Here is a 14,124-nt window from a genome sequence, read left to right on the forward strand (position 1 = left end):
GTTTCCCCGCCTGCCGGACCAGTCACCTCGGACGCGAGCTTAATGGAGTGTTCACCACGTCACGGGTGTCCAGTTATACATCTGTAGTCGCAGAATTACTCACACTCTTCCGCTCAGAGTGTCATCAGTGCAAAATTTGTGATCTGTAGTCAATCAGAAATTGTCCTTCACACGATGAACCATCGTTACGTTGATAGAAATGTCTCCTGCCTGAGTGTATACACGTATATCTAGGTTGGCCCGTGTACGCGGAATCTGACACCCAACGATAGATACGTTAAAATTTATGTACACTACCGAAAAACAATGACACAGCCTCAAGGACAAAGTCGTTTTATCGACACGTGAGAGCCGCGCGGGTTTAGCCGTGCGGTCTAGGGCGCTGCAGTCATGGACTGTGCGGCTGGTCCCGGCGGAGGTTCGAGTCCTCCCTCGGGCATGGGTGTGTGTGTTTGTCCTTAGAATAATTTGGGTTAAGTAGTGTGTAAGCTTAGGTTCAAATGGCTTTGAGCACTATGGGACTTAACATGTACGGTCAACAGTCCGCTAGAACTTAGAACTACTTAAACCTAACTAAGCTAAGGACATCACACAACACCCAATCATCACGAGGCAGAGAAAATCAATGACCCCGCCGGGAATCGAACCCGGGAACCCGGGTGTAAGCTTAGGGACTGATGACCTTAGCAGTTAAGGCCCATAAGATTTCACACACACATGAAAGTTTTTTTGTTTTTTGTTTTTTTTTCTTTTTTGAACGACACGTGAGGTGACAGGTAGCTTATCATTGTAGGAATACATGATAACAAGCTCAGGCCACATCTCACAGCACACAGTGCCCAAACAGTCGCACCATCACTCAGAGTACCCACTCTGGCGTCAACGCAGTCGTGTATTCTCGCATGTGAACGATCATAAAGATGCCGAATGGCATCCTGCGGTTGACTGTCCCAAGCAACTTGCTCTTGTAAGTAGGCAGTTTAGGTTTTTATGTTGGTAATGCCACGTAGCGCTCTGTATGGAAATCACTGACTGTGCTGTGTGCAGTCTGTGGCTGGTCTCCATTGTTGGAATATTTGCTATTGTAGTGTTGGGCAGTTGGATGTGAAAAGCGCGTAGCGTTGCGCAGTTGGAGGTGAGCCGCCAGCAGTGGTGGATGTGGGAAGAGAAATGGCAGAGTTTTGAGAGCGGATGATATGGACGTGTGTCCGTCAGAGAGAGTAAATTTGTAAGACTGGATGTCATGAACTGATATATATATTATGACTTTTGAACACTATTAGGGTAAATACATTGTTTGTTCTCTATCAAAATCTTTCATTTGCTAAGTATGCCTATCAGTAGTTAGTGCCTTCAGTAGTTGAAATCTTTTATTTAGCTGGCAGTATTGGCGCTCGCTGTGTTGCAGTAGTTCAAGTAACGAAGATTTTTGTGAGGTAAGTGATCCATGAAAGGTATAGGTTATTGTTAGTCAGGGCCATTCTTTTGTAGGGATTATTGAAAGTCAGATTGCGTTGCGCTAAAAAAGTATTGTGTCAGTTTAGTGATCATCAGAATAAGTAAAGAGAGAAATGTCTGAGTACGTTCAGTTTTGCTCAGCTGTTTGAAAATCAAATAATATAAGAGGTTTATCAGCACAGTAATTCATAAATTTTTCTAAGGGGACGTTTCATATGGCGGATGGGGACTATGTAAGTAGGCTGTTTAGGTTTTTATGTTGGTAACACCACGTAGCGCTCTGTATGAAAATCACAGACTGCTCACAGCACCGTCAGTGATTTTCATACAGGGCGCTACGTGGCGTTACCAACATAAAAACCTAAACAGCCTACTTACACTCTTTTTGATGCTATTTGGTGATGATTTTTGCAGGTACTGGAGAACGATTAAGTCCCCACTTCATCATGTCCCATATACGTTCACTTGGAGAGAGATATGGCGACCTTGTTGGCCAGGACATTTGTTGTATACGTGAATAGCATGTTGCTTTCCAGCAGCCCTATTAGACTTGCTTTGTTCTGCTGAAAACCTGCATCACCTTCGTGTCGAAAAACTGGCAGTAACAAGTGGATAACAACCTGTGCAATGTGGCGGGTACTTCTTACTTGAAATTAACGTCAGAAAAGTTAATAATAGATAAAATTTACACCAGTCCTAACCAGACCGTAAGATAATTATGTGCATAATCAACTACACTGTGACTCACCAGTTCCAGAGCTGCTTTCAGCGTCACAGTGCTTTACTGTAGTTGAGTCGGTGTAAGCTGTTCCCTGAGAGGTGGTGCCGCTGTTGCCAGCTTCAGCTACAACGTGCAGATGGTTGCAGTCGAAAACAACAGCCGTCTACAGAGCTCCGACGACACTGAGGGGTTACTACAGAGACGCTTAGAAAGTCGCGTAACGTGATTGGTTGCAGTAGGAACGCACAGCTGTTGCGCTCAGCCCACTGCATCTGGGATCCTCTAACAGCGACTCCACTATAGGCACGGTCCTGTTGGAGGTAATATACCTTTGCCTTCTAGCCAGTTATAGACGTACGTACAGTTTAACGTGGATTCCGAACCACAGCGCAAGTCGGCTTTTTCACATGAACAAACATGGCCACGGGTAAAAGAATTGATAAGTGCCAGATAAGAACCTATAATTCGCCGGCAAACGCACCTGAGGCTTTTAGACTTGTAATCTGACACTGTAGCACTGAGATACCGAGCCACACTAATCAACAACACAACACAGGAATTTAATTTTTTCCCAGGAACTCGCCAACAGAATAGGTGTGTGCCATAGGGTAATTCTTCAGTTTAGACTTCAAAGTGCGAGGACTGCTGCAATTGTTTTTAATTGTTGTGGTAACTTATTGAAAATGGAAGGTGAAAGCTGGTCATTCTTTAGAATAAGCCCATTTTGGTAACAACAAAAGACACTAAAACAGCATGTATTGAGAAGCCAATGTTATGATTTCTAGACACCTGAAGAACAGTCGACAAGGGGTTCGCATACTTACCACATATTGCTCGAATTGCATATTTCTGAGCCAAAAATATCCTTCATGAATGGGAAGAGTTAGCCCATAATAATTATAATGCCGTATGTCATGAAAATGCGAATGAAAATAAACAAAGTACACTAATTTTGTTGTTAGACTTTCACTTACTGCAGATACTGTTCTAATGGTAAACATAGCAGCATTCACTTTTTTTAACGATATCCTGAACATGGGCTTTCCATCACAGCTTACCATCTATTCGAACACCTAGGACTCTGAATTGTTCAAATTCACTAATCATATGCCCATTCTCTGTAACCAAAATGCCAGTATTGGTTGAATTGTGTGTTATAAAATGTAAAAACTGCTCATGTCACTTAAAATCACTTCATATGGTAGAAGCTGCGCTATTTGATATAACGCCTACGTTGCACTTAATACCTTCACTACCAAGCTAATGTCTATATAAGAATATACAGCCTACAGCTGCAAGTTAACTTTATCCTTTACCTAGGTTTCAACGTTAGAAATAACGTCTTCTTCAGAACATAATATATTATTTAAATGTTTGCCTAAAACAAGCCATGTCCTAAGTCAACTTTATAAAACTTGATACATAACCATTAGCTGTAGCAAGTTGAGACTCTAGTCACACGACGAGGCCCATACAACGGGCTTAAAGTGAACTTGCTACAGCTTGTTTAATAGAAGTGACAAAACCTTATGGTTATGCATCAAGTTTTACAAAGTTGACTTAGGACATGGCTTGTTTTAAGCAAACATTTAAATAATATTTTAAGTTCTGAAGAAGACGTTATTACTAACGTTGAAACCTAGGTAAACGATAAAGTTAACCTGCAACTGTAGGTTGTATATTCTTATATAAACAATATCAGTTGCTGTCGCTGCATAAAAATGTTAAAAATCAAGCTAATGTCATCAGAAAACTGAAATATTTGAATACTCCGCGGAAAAAACGGGGTAAGTCCATTTAAGTCGAAAATGAGTTCATGAGACGTTCCGATGGCCGCCGCCGGCCGGAGTGGCCGAGCGGTTCTAGGCGCTACAGTCTGGAACCGCGCGACCGCTACTGTCGCAGGTTCGAATCCTGCCTCGGGCATGGGTGTGTGTCACGCCCTTAGGTTAGTTAGGTTTAAGTAGTTCTAAGTTCTAGAGGACTGATGACCTCAGCAGTTAAGTCCCATAGTGTTCAGAGCCATTTGAACCATTTTGATGGCCGCCGTCAGTACTACAACGCAATTAAAATGGTTTTCAAATAATATGGAAATGTACAAAGATACAAAGGTTACTTTTAGTGGTAACGGAAAGAACGTTCTAAGTCGGTTTTCTCACGGAAATAATGGGTGACCTTAGGGCTATGTCTCATGGGTTAGACGTTGTCTGAGTGTTTCAAACAAATCAAACCTCACGAAAGAGAACAACTTAGCAAGACCTTTAATTTTTTAGGTGGTTGGGATGACAAATCTCCCTATTCAACCAGCTTAATTTGTATAATATTAATTGCTCGCAAAAGGGCTGGGCAGGACGATTCCAGTGCCAGAGATTGCTCTTAACGACACATTCTAAGAATCGAACGAAATGATACAATGGTGAAATTTCTGTTTGCCAAAAGGTCTTCATTGCTTTACATGGAATTATCGTTTTACTGTTTCAGCATTTATCCAATGTCTAAGAGTGATGCAATATTTTACACTTACACTGAAGATTTTGAGAATAAAGGAGAAAATTAAGTTACTAGTTTTTTGCACAATTATGTGACTGAAATCCGTGATCCAAAAGTAACGGTTCTTGTAATATTCAGTTATTCGTACTCATGACAGAATAAGAACCATGCAGTTTTCATATACCGTCACTACCTCGTTCGTACCATTAAGAGATTACATAGTGCCAAAACAGTATTTCCAATAAGAGGATACTCTCGATAAGAGAGTTACCAAAAGACCAGGGTTAATGCCGTGGAATCCGCAAGAGTGAATTCAAGCTCTTACAAAGTCATTGCTGTCGAACAAGAGAGTATACGAGGCTGAACGACTTTTTTAAAAGCACATTACAACCCGAAGTGCTCTTTCAAGGCACGACCGCTCAGAGAAGATCTGGTTGTGAAGGAAGATAAGCTGTTCAGATACAGAATTACTTACAATGGAGCTTGAACACCAGTTCGTTTGGAACATTCTGTTGCTCTACAAGTAGACGTCGAGTGAATATAAATCCGTAGAGACCTGACAAATTTTCACTGCCACAGCGAGCATATAATGCTAATTTTTTTGTAATATGAAACTTTTTGAAAGGTACAACACTATTGCTTTTCAAATAACTGATTTTGTGGGTATATTTTCACAGCTCCTGCTAATACCTCATGAAAAATACGCAGATATTCAACAACTTAAACAGTTTGTGGTCAGTGAGCAAGAAATATTTATTCCAGAGTACTACATAATGAATCAAAATCCAAAACTAACAAAAAGTTACTTCCAGTGCTAAACAATACAATGAAGCGACGATATCTTACCAAAAAATGGTGGACTCACCACGTGATTTTTGTGGTAAAGAAGTACTTCCCCCGCATTTACTGTCTTTTTGTATCGTATAATTTCAGTTGGTTTGTTTTTATGTAATGTACAACCTCTACAGCCACTAAATTTGGCATCATAATTATATTACTTATACTCGTTGACCCCCCCCCCCCCCCATGAACCATGGACCTTGCCGTTGGTGGGGAGGCTTGTGTGCCTCAGCGATACAGATGGCCGTACCGTAGGTGCAACCACAACGGAGGGGTATCTGTTGAGAGGCCAGACAAACGTGTGGTTCCTGAAGAGGGGCAGCAGCCTTTTCAGTAGTTGCAAGGGCAACAGTCTGGATGATTGACTGATTTGGCCTTGTAACAATAACCAAAACAGCCTTGCTGTGCTGGTACTGCGAACGGCTGAAAGCAAGGGGAAACTACAGCCGTAATTTTTCCCGAGGGCATGCAACTTTAGTGTATGATTAAATGATGATGGCGTCCTCTTGGGTAAAACATTCTGGAGGTAAAATAGTCCCCCATTCGGATCTCCGGGCGGGGACTACTCAGGAGGACGTTGTTATCAGGAGAAAGAAAACTGGCGTTCTACGGATCGGAGCGTGGAATGTCAAATCCCTTAATCGAGCAGGTAGGTTAGAAAATTTAAAAAGGGAAATGGATAGGTTAAAGATAGATATAGTGGGAATTAGTGAAGTTCGGTGGCAGGAAGAACAAGACTTTTGGTCAGGTGAATACAGGGTTATAAATACAACAACAAATAGGGGTATTGCTGTAGTAGGTTTAATAATGAATAGAAAAATAGGAGTACGGGTAAGCTACTACCAGCAGCATAGTGAACGCATTATTATGGCCAAGATAGACACGAACCCCATGCCTACTACAGTAGTACAAGTTTATATGCCAACTAGCTCTGCAGATGATGAAGAAATTGATGAAATGTATGATGGTATAATAGAATTTATTCAAGTAGTGAAGGGAGACGAAAATTTAATAGTCATGGGTGACTGGAATTCGAGAGTAGGAAAAGGGAGAGAAGGAAACATAGTGGGCGAATATGGATTGGGGGAGAGAAATGAATGAGGAAGCCGTCTGGTAGAATTTTGCACAGAGCATAACTTAATCATAGCTAACACTTGGTTCAAGAATCATGAAAGAAGGTTGTATACATGGAAGAATCCTGGAGATACTAGAAGGTATCAGGTAGATTATATAATGGTAAGACAGAGATTTAGGAACCAGGCTTTAAATTGTAAGACATTTCCAGGGGCAGATGTGGAATCTGACCATAATCTATTCGTTATGAACTGTAGATTAAAACTGAAGAAACTGCAAAAAGGTGGGAATTTAAGGAGATGGGACCTGGATAAACTGACTAAACCAGAGGTTGTACAGAGTTTCAGGGAGAGCATAAGGGAACAATTGACAGGAATGGGGGAAAGAAATACAGTAGAAGAAGAATGGGTAGCTCTGAGGGATGAAGTAGTGAAAGCAGCAGAGGATCAAGTAGGTAAAAAGACGAGGGCTAGTAGAAATCCTAGGGTAACAGAAGAAATATTGAATTTAATTGATGAAAGGAGAAAATGTAAAAACGCAGTAAATGAAGCAGGCGAAAGGGAATACAAACGTCTCAAAAATGAGATCGACAGGAAGCGCAAAATGGCTAAGCAGGGATGGCTAGAGGACAAATGTAAGGTTGTAGAGGCTTATCTCACTAGGGGTAAGATAGATACTGCCTACAGAAAAATTAAAGAGACCTTTGGAGAAAAGAGAACCACTTGTATGAATATCAAGAGCTGAGATGGAAACCCAGTTCGAAACAAGGCCCCGGGAGTAGACAACATTCCATTGGAACTACTGACGGCCTTTGGAGAGCCAGTCCTTACAAAACTCTACCATCTGGTGAGCAAGATGTATGAGACAGGCGAAATACCGTCAGACTTCAAGCAGAATATAATAATTCCAATCCCAAAGAAAGCAGGCGTTCACAGGTGTGAAAATTACCGAACTATCAGTTTAATAAGTAATGGCTGCAAAATACTAACGCGAGTTCTATACAGTAGGATGGAATAACTGGTAGAAGCCGACCTTGGGCAAGATCAGTTTGGATTCCGCAGAAATGTTGGAACACGCTACGCAGTACTGATCCCACTACTTATCTTAGAAGATAGATTAAGGAAAGGCAAACCTACATTTCTAGAATTTGAAGACTTAGAGAAAGCTTTTGACAATGTTGACTGGAATACTCTCTTACAAATTCTAAAGGTGGCAGGGGTAAAATACAGGGAGCGAAATGCTATTAACAATTTGTACAGAAACGAGATGGCAGTTATAAGAGTCGAGGGGCATGAAAGGGAAGCAGTGGTTGGGAAGGGAGTGAGACGGGGTTGTAGCCTCTCCCCAATGTTATTCAATCTGTATATTGAGCAAGCAGTAAAGGAAACAAAAGAAAAATTCGGACTTGGTATTAAAATCCACAGAGAAGAAATAAAAACTTTGAGGTTCGCCGATGACATTGTAATGCTGTGAGAGACAGCAAAGGACTTGGAAGAGCAGTTGAACGGAATGGACAGTGTCTTGAAAGGAGGATATAAGATGAACATCAACAAAAGCAAAACGAGGATAATGGAATGTAGTCGAATTTAGTCGGGTAATGCTGAGGGAATTAGATTAGGAAATGAGACACTTAAAGGAGTTTTGCTATTTGGGGAGCAAAATAACTGATGATGGTCGAAGTAGAGAGGATATAAAATGTAGACTGGCAAAGGCAAGGAAAGCGTTTCTGAAGAAGAGAAATTTGTTAACATCGAGTGTAGATTTAAGTGTCATGAATTCGTTTCTGAAAGTATTTGTATGGAGTGTAGCCATGTATGGAAGTGAAACATGGACGATAAATAGTTTGGACAAGAAGAGAATAGAAGCTTTCGAAATGTGGTGCTACAGAAGAATGCTGAAGGTTAGATGGGTAGATCACATAACTAATGAGGAGATATTGAATAGAATTGGGGAGAAGAGGAGTTTGTGGCACAACTTGACAAGAAGAAGGGACCGGTTGGTAGGACGTATTCTGAGGCATCAAGGGATCACAAATTTAGTATTGGAAGGCAGCGTGGAGGGTAAAAATCGTAGAGGGGGACCAAGAGATGAATACACTAAGCAGATTCAGAAGGATGTAGGTTGCAGTAAGTACTGGGAGATGAAGAAGCTTGCACAGGATAGAGTAGCATGGAGAGCTGCATCAAACCAGTCTCAGGACTGAAGACAACAACGACAACATACTCGCTGAAGTGTTTAATGTCTTTTTTTCTATGCGTTTTAGAGTCTGTGTTTACGAGATATTTTTGCTTCGAATGATCGTTCCTATCACATCCCAGAAAATGATCATTCCTCCTCGGACATGGAGTGAAATTGTGAACATTTTGAACTGAGGTACCTACAGCTGGAAATGTGAAATAAAGTTTCTACAGCCACCATTGGACAGTTGAAAATCCACGCGTTACCTAACAGTGAACATCTGGGCTGGAATTTCTTCGCAATCACACTATTTGAACTCATCTTACCAGATCGTTTGAAAAGTGCATGGTATTTGAACATGACAATGCCCTGCCTGCACTTCTAGGGGACGTTCCCTTTGTACTAATTTGTGGTTTGATAACGTTGATGTTCCAGCGAAATTTGATAGTCGGGCCAGGGCGTATCTCATAGTAATTGGAAGAGAACGCAAGTCCCTCACCCAGTGCGCTCCCCTGACCTCACTCCTCTCGACTTTTTCATCTGTGGATGAGTGAAGTACCCAACACCACGCATCATTAGAGCGGTTGATACCATCAGAGGGGAGCGCGGCATCTTAAAAAGAATCGGGCAAAACATGGCTCGTCGTTCCACATTCGGTAAAGAAGTTGATCGTCACAGCGAACATTTGCTCAGCTGTAGTGTATTCATAGGTTCGGTTTACAGTATTTGAATGTACTCGAATGCCAGTAAACTTTTTCCAAAATATAGTATTTGATATTTCATTTGGCCTACCGTTCGGGTAGACAGTGCGTAGTGATATAGATACTTTATTCATATTTCCGTCCACAGGTTCCTGTTGTCAAAACATTCAAAATTTCATTCTCTACAAAGTTTCACGCGTAGCCCGCGGAAGTCGACGAATAAAGCAAGCAGGGAGCTAAACGTACCACAGCCGACGGTTTAGAAAATCTTACGGAAAAGGCTAAAGCAGAAGCCTTACCGTTTACAATTGAAACGTCCCCTTTGAAAAATTATACAAGACTGTGCTTAAAGTGACATACAATATTTTTAGCGCAACGCAATCTGACTTTCAAAAATCCCTACAAAAGAATTGCCCCGACTAACATTAACCTATACCTTTCACAAATCACTTGCCTCACAAAAATCTTCGTTACTCGAACTACTGCAATACAGCGAGCGCCACTACTGCCAGCTATATAAAAGATTCAAACTACGGAAGGCACTAACTACTGATAGGCATAGTTAGCAAACGAAAGATTTTAATAGAGAACAAACAATGTATTTACCTTAATAGTCATAATATATATAGCAGTTCATGACATCCATTCTGTACTCAAAAATCCGCCATCTCATTTCCCACATCCACCACTGCTGGCGGCTCACCTCCAACTGCGCAACGCTACGCGCTGTTCACATCCAGCTGCCGCTGCCCAACACTACAATGGCAGACAACAATGCAAACTGGCCACAGACTGCACACAGCACAGCCAGTGATTTTCATATAGAGCGCTACGTAACGTTGCCAATAAGAAAACATAAACAGCCTACTTACATAAAGAAAACATAAACAGCCTACCTACACAATTGCTACAAGCCCTGACACCCGATGACAAAGTCAAACGCTTTGAATTTTCGGCGCGGTTGCAACAACTCATGGAAGAGGATGCGTTCAGTGCGAAACTTGTTTTCAGTGATGAAGCAACATTTTTTCTTAATGGTGAAGTGAACAGACACAATGTGCGAATCTGAGCGGTAGAGAATCCTCACGCATTCGTGCAGCAAATTCGCAATTCACCAAAAGTTAACGTGTTTTGTGCAATCTCACGGTTTAAAGTTTACGGCCCCTTTTTCTTCTGCGAAAATAACGTTACAGGACACGTGTATCTGGACATGCTGGAAAATTGGCTCATGCCACAACTGGAGACCGACAGCGCCGACTTCATCTTTCAACAGGATGGTGCTCCACCGCACTTCCATCATGATGTTCGGCATTTCTTAAACAGGAGATTGGAAAACCGATGGATCGGTCGTGGTGGAGCTCATGATCAGCAATTCATGTCATGGCCTCCACGCTCTCCCGACTTAACCCCATGCGATTTCTTTCTGTGGGGTTATGTGAAAGATTCAGTGTTTAAACCTCCTGTACCAAGAAACGTGCCAGAACTGCGAGCTCGCATCAACGATGCTTTCGAACTCATTGATGGGGACATGCTGCGCCGAGTGTGGGAGGAACTTGATGTCTGCCGAATCACTAAAGGGGCACATATCGAACATTTGTGAATGCCTAAAAAAACTTTTTGAGTTTTTGTATGTGTGTGCAAAGCATTGTGAAAATATCTCAAATAATAAAGTTATTGTAGAGCTGTGAAATCGCTTCAATCATTTGTAATAACCCTGTATGAGGGCCTGGTTAAAGATTTCGCCTGTGTCACGCAGCCCACATAACATAACTGTCGAGCAGTTCCTTCTTCATGCCAATTCTCGGCCGCACACTGCAGGGGCAATGAAGACGTTCCTGCAGCATTTCCGATGAGAAGTGTTTGATCAGCCACAATACAGTCTCTAATTGGTTCCCCCTGAGTCTCATCTCTACTCACAAGAACCGCTGGCTATGAAGACAAAATTTTTCTACGGACACCGAGCTGCAGACCAGTGCAGATAACTGGCCGAAAGCACAGGCGCCTGCCTTCTATGACGAGGATATTAGAAAGTTGATACAACACTACGGCAAAACTCGAAGTTGGAGCAGCGACTACGTAGAGAAGTAGGTGGTAGGTGTACCGGTTGCAAATAAAATGTTTCTGGTTTTCACTGTGGTTTCCATTTCGCGACCGATCGGAACTTACTTTCTGTACAACCCTCATATTTTAATATCAACAGCAACATGGAATGGTATAACGGGACTAAGAGTGATTTTTAACAGGAAAGTACAGCAGATAGTCTGTTACTGCGAATAGTTCCTGACAGGATTGTTCTCATTAGAATCGACAGCGACCCACACCAGCAGCAACAGTTGACGTATACATGCCGACATCGTTAAGCAGAGGATGGAGAGGCAGAGAATGTATGTGAAGATATTGGACGGGCAATTCAATATGTGGAGGAGATGAAACTCTAATAGTCAAGGGCAGGGTGGCGTGTTCGGAAAGGGGATGTAGGTTAAGGATAAGAAGAAAGGATTACGGGAGAACAAGGGCTTGCTAGCAGGAATGAAAGAGGAGAGATAAACTAACACAATTCTGCAACAAATTTCAGGTAGTACTAGTGAATATACTGTTCAAAAAGTGCAACGGGGTCAGATATACTTGGAGAAAATCTCGGTATACTGGAATATTCCAGCTGGATGATATCATGGTCAGAGTTTCTCAAACCAGATAATGGATTGTAAGGTGCTTTCGGGAACATATGTTGACTCGTATCACAATATAGTAGTGGTGAAGAGTAGAGTGATGTTTAAGAGAATCATCTGGAAGAATCAGTCTACAAAAAGGTCGAACGGAAGTAATGAGGAATGGTGAGGCGCATTTGAAGTTCTCTGAAGCTACAGACACTGCGATAATGAATAGCACAATAGGTAGTTCAGCTGAAGAGGAATTGGCGTCCCTAAAAAAGACAACGACAGAACCTGGAAAGACAAACTCAGGTACAAGAAAGATAACTGCGAAGATAGTTTGGGTAACAGAATTAATCGTTGAAAAAGGGAAGGATAAACATGTTCAGGGAAATTCCAAGAATATATAAATATAAGTCACTTACGAATAAAACGAATATGAGGTGCTGGGAAGTCGGGCGAAATGGCACAGAAAAATGTGAAGCAATCTGAAAAGAAATGATCATCAGAAGGACTCACTCCGGACATAGAAAAGTGAAAAGTACTTTCGGTGAAATTAAAAGCAAGGGTGGTAACATTAAGAGTGCGTTGGAAATTGTACTGTTAAGCGAAGAGAAGAGTGCGGGAAGATGGAAAGAATACCCTGAAGGCCTCCACGAGGGGGACGACACGACTGAATGAGATTGAAGGAGAAGTGAGAGTCAACATGGAAGACGTATGGGATCGAGTATTAGAGTCACAGTTTAATAAAGCTTTAGAGGACTGCAGTCAAATACGGCAGAATTACCTCAAAATTTCTGAAATAATTGGTGCAAGTGGCAACAAGACTCCCATGTAGGGTGGAGTGTAGAATCTTAGTCTGGATACATACTGTCAGACTTCGGGAAAAATATCATTCACAGATGCCAGAACATAGCAAGGGAAGATCTATCATTCAATCAGCTTAACTGTTCATGCATCCAAGTTGCTGATAAGAATAATATAGAGAAGAATGAAAAAGAAAATTCAGGATTTGTTAGATGATGATTATTTTGGCGTTAGTAAAAGGAAAGGCATCACAGAGGCAGTTCTGATGTGATTGATAATGGGATCAAGGCTTAATATACGTTCATAGGAACTGTCGACCTCGAAAAAAGTTCGACAATGTAAAATGGTGCAAGATTTTCGAAATTCTGAGAACAATAGGAGTAAGCTATAGGGAAGGATGGGTAATATATAACACTCGTATGTACAAGTAACAAGAGGGTACAACTAAGATTGGAAAACCAAGAACGAAGTGTTGAGATTGAAATAGTGTAAGGCAGGTAAGCAGCTTTTCTCCCCTATCGTTAAGTCTAGCCATCGAAGAAGCTATGACGGAAACAGTTTCAAGAGGGAGATTAAAATTCGGGCTGAGTGGATATCAGCGATAACACTTGCTGATGACATTGCTATCCTCAGCGAAAGCGAAGAAGAATTAGAGGACTGTTGAATGGAATGAATAGTCTAATGAATACAGGATACTGATTGAGAGTAAACTGAAGACAGACGAAAATAATGGTGAGCAGCAGAAATAAGATGAGTGAGAAAGTTAACATCAAAGTTGTGTGTATTGGGCGCTTATGACCTTAGATGTTATGCGCCCTAAACCCCCTCCCCCACCCCCCCTCTAAAAAAAATAAAATAAATAAAATCAAAGTTGTGCGCCACGCAGTAGACGAAGATAAGGAATTCTGCCAATTTGGAAACAAAATAACACGTAACGGAGGAAGCAAGGATGACCTAAAGGGCAGACTACCACACGCTAAGAAAGAATTACTGGCCAAGAGAAATCGGCTGGTATCAAACCTTGGCCTTCATTTAAGGAAGAAATTTCTGAGAATGTACATTTGGAGCACAGCACTGTATGCTAGTGAAACATGGACTCTGCGAAGACTGGCAAAAAGAATCGAAGCATTAGAGATGTGGTGCTATAGAAGAACTTGATAACTAGAAAATTAGTTGAATTGATAAGATAAGGAATGAGGAAGTT

The sequence above is a fragment of the Schistocerca cancellata genome, chromosome 7 (genome assembly GCF_023864275.1).
Source record: "Schistocerca cancellata isolate TAMUIC-IGC-003103 chromosome 7, iqSchCanc2.1, whole genome shotgun sequence".
Lineage (NCBI taxonomy): Eukaryota > Metazoa > Arthropoda > Insecta > Orthoptera > Acrididae > Schistocerca > Schistocerca cancellata.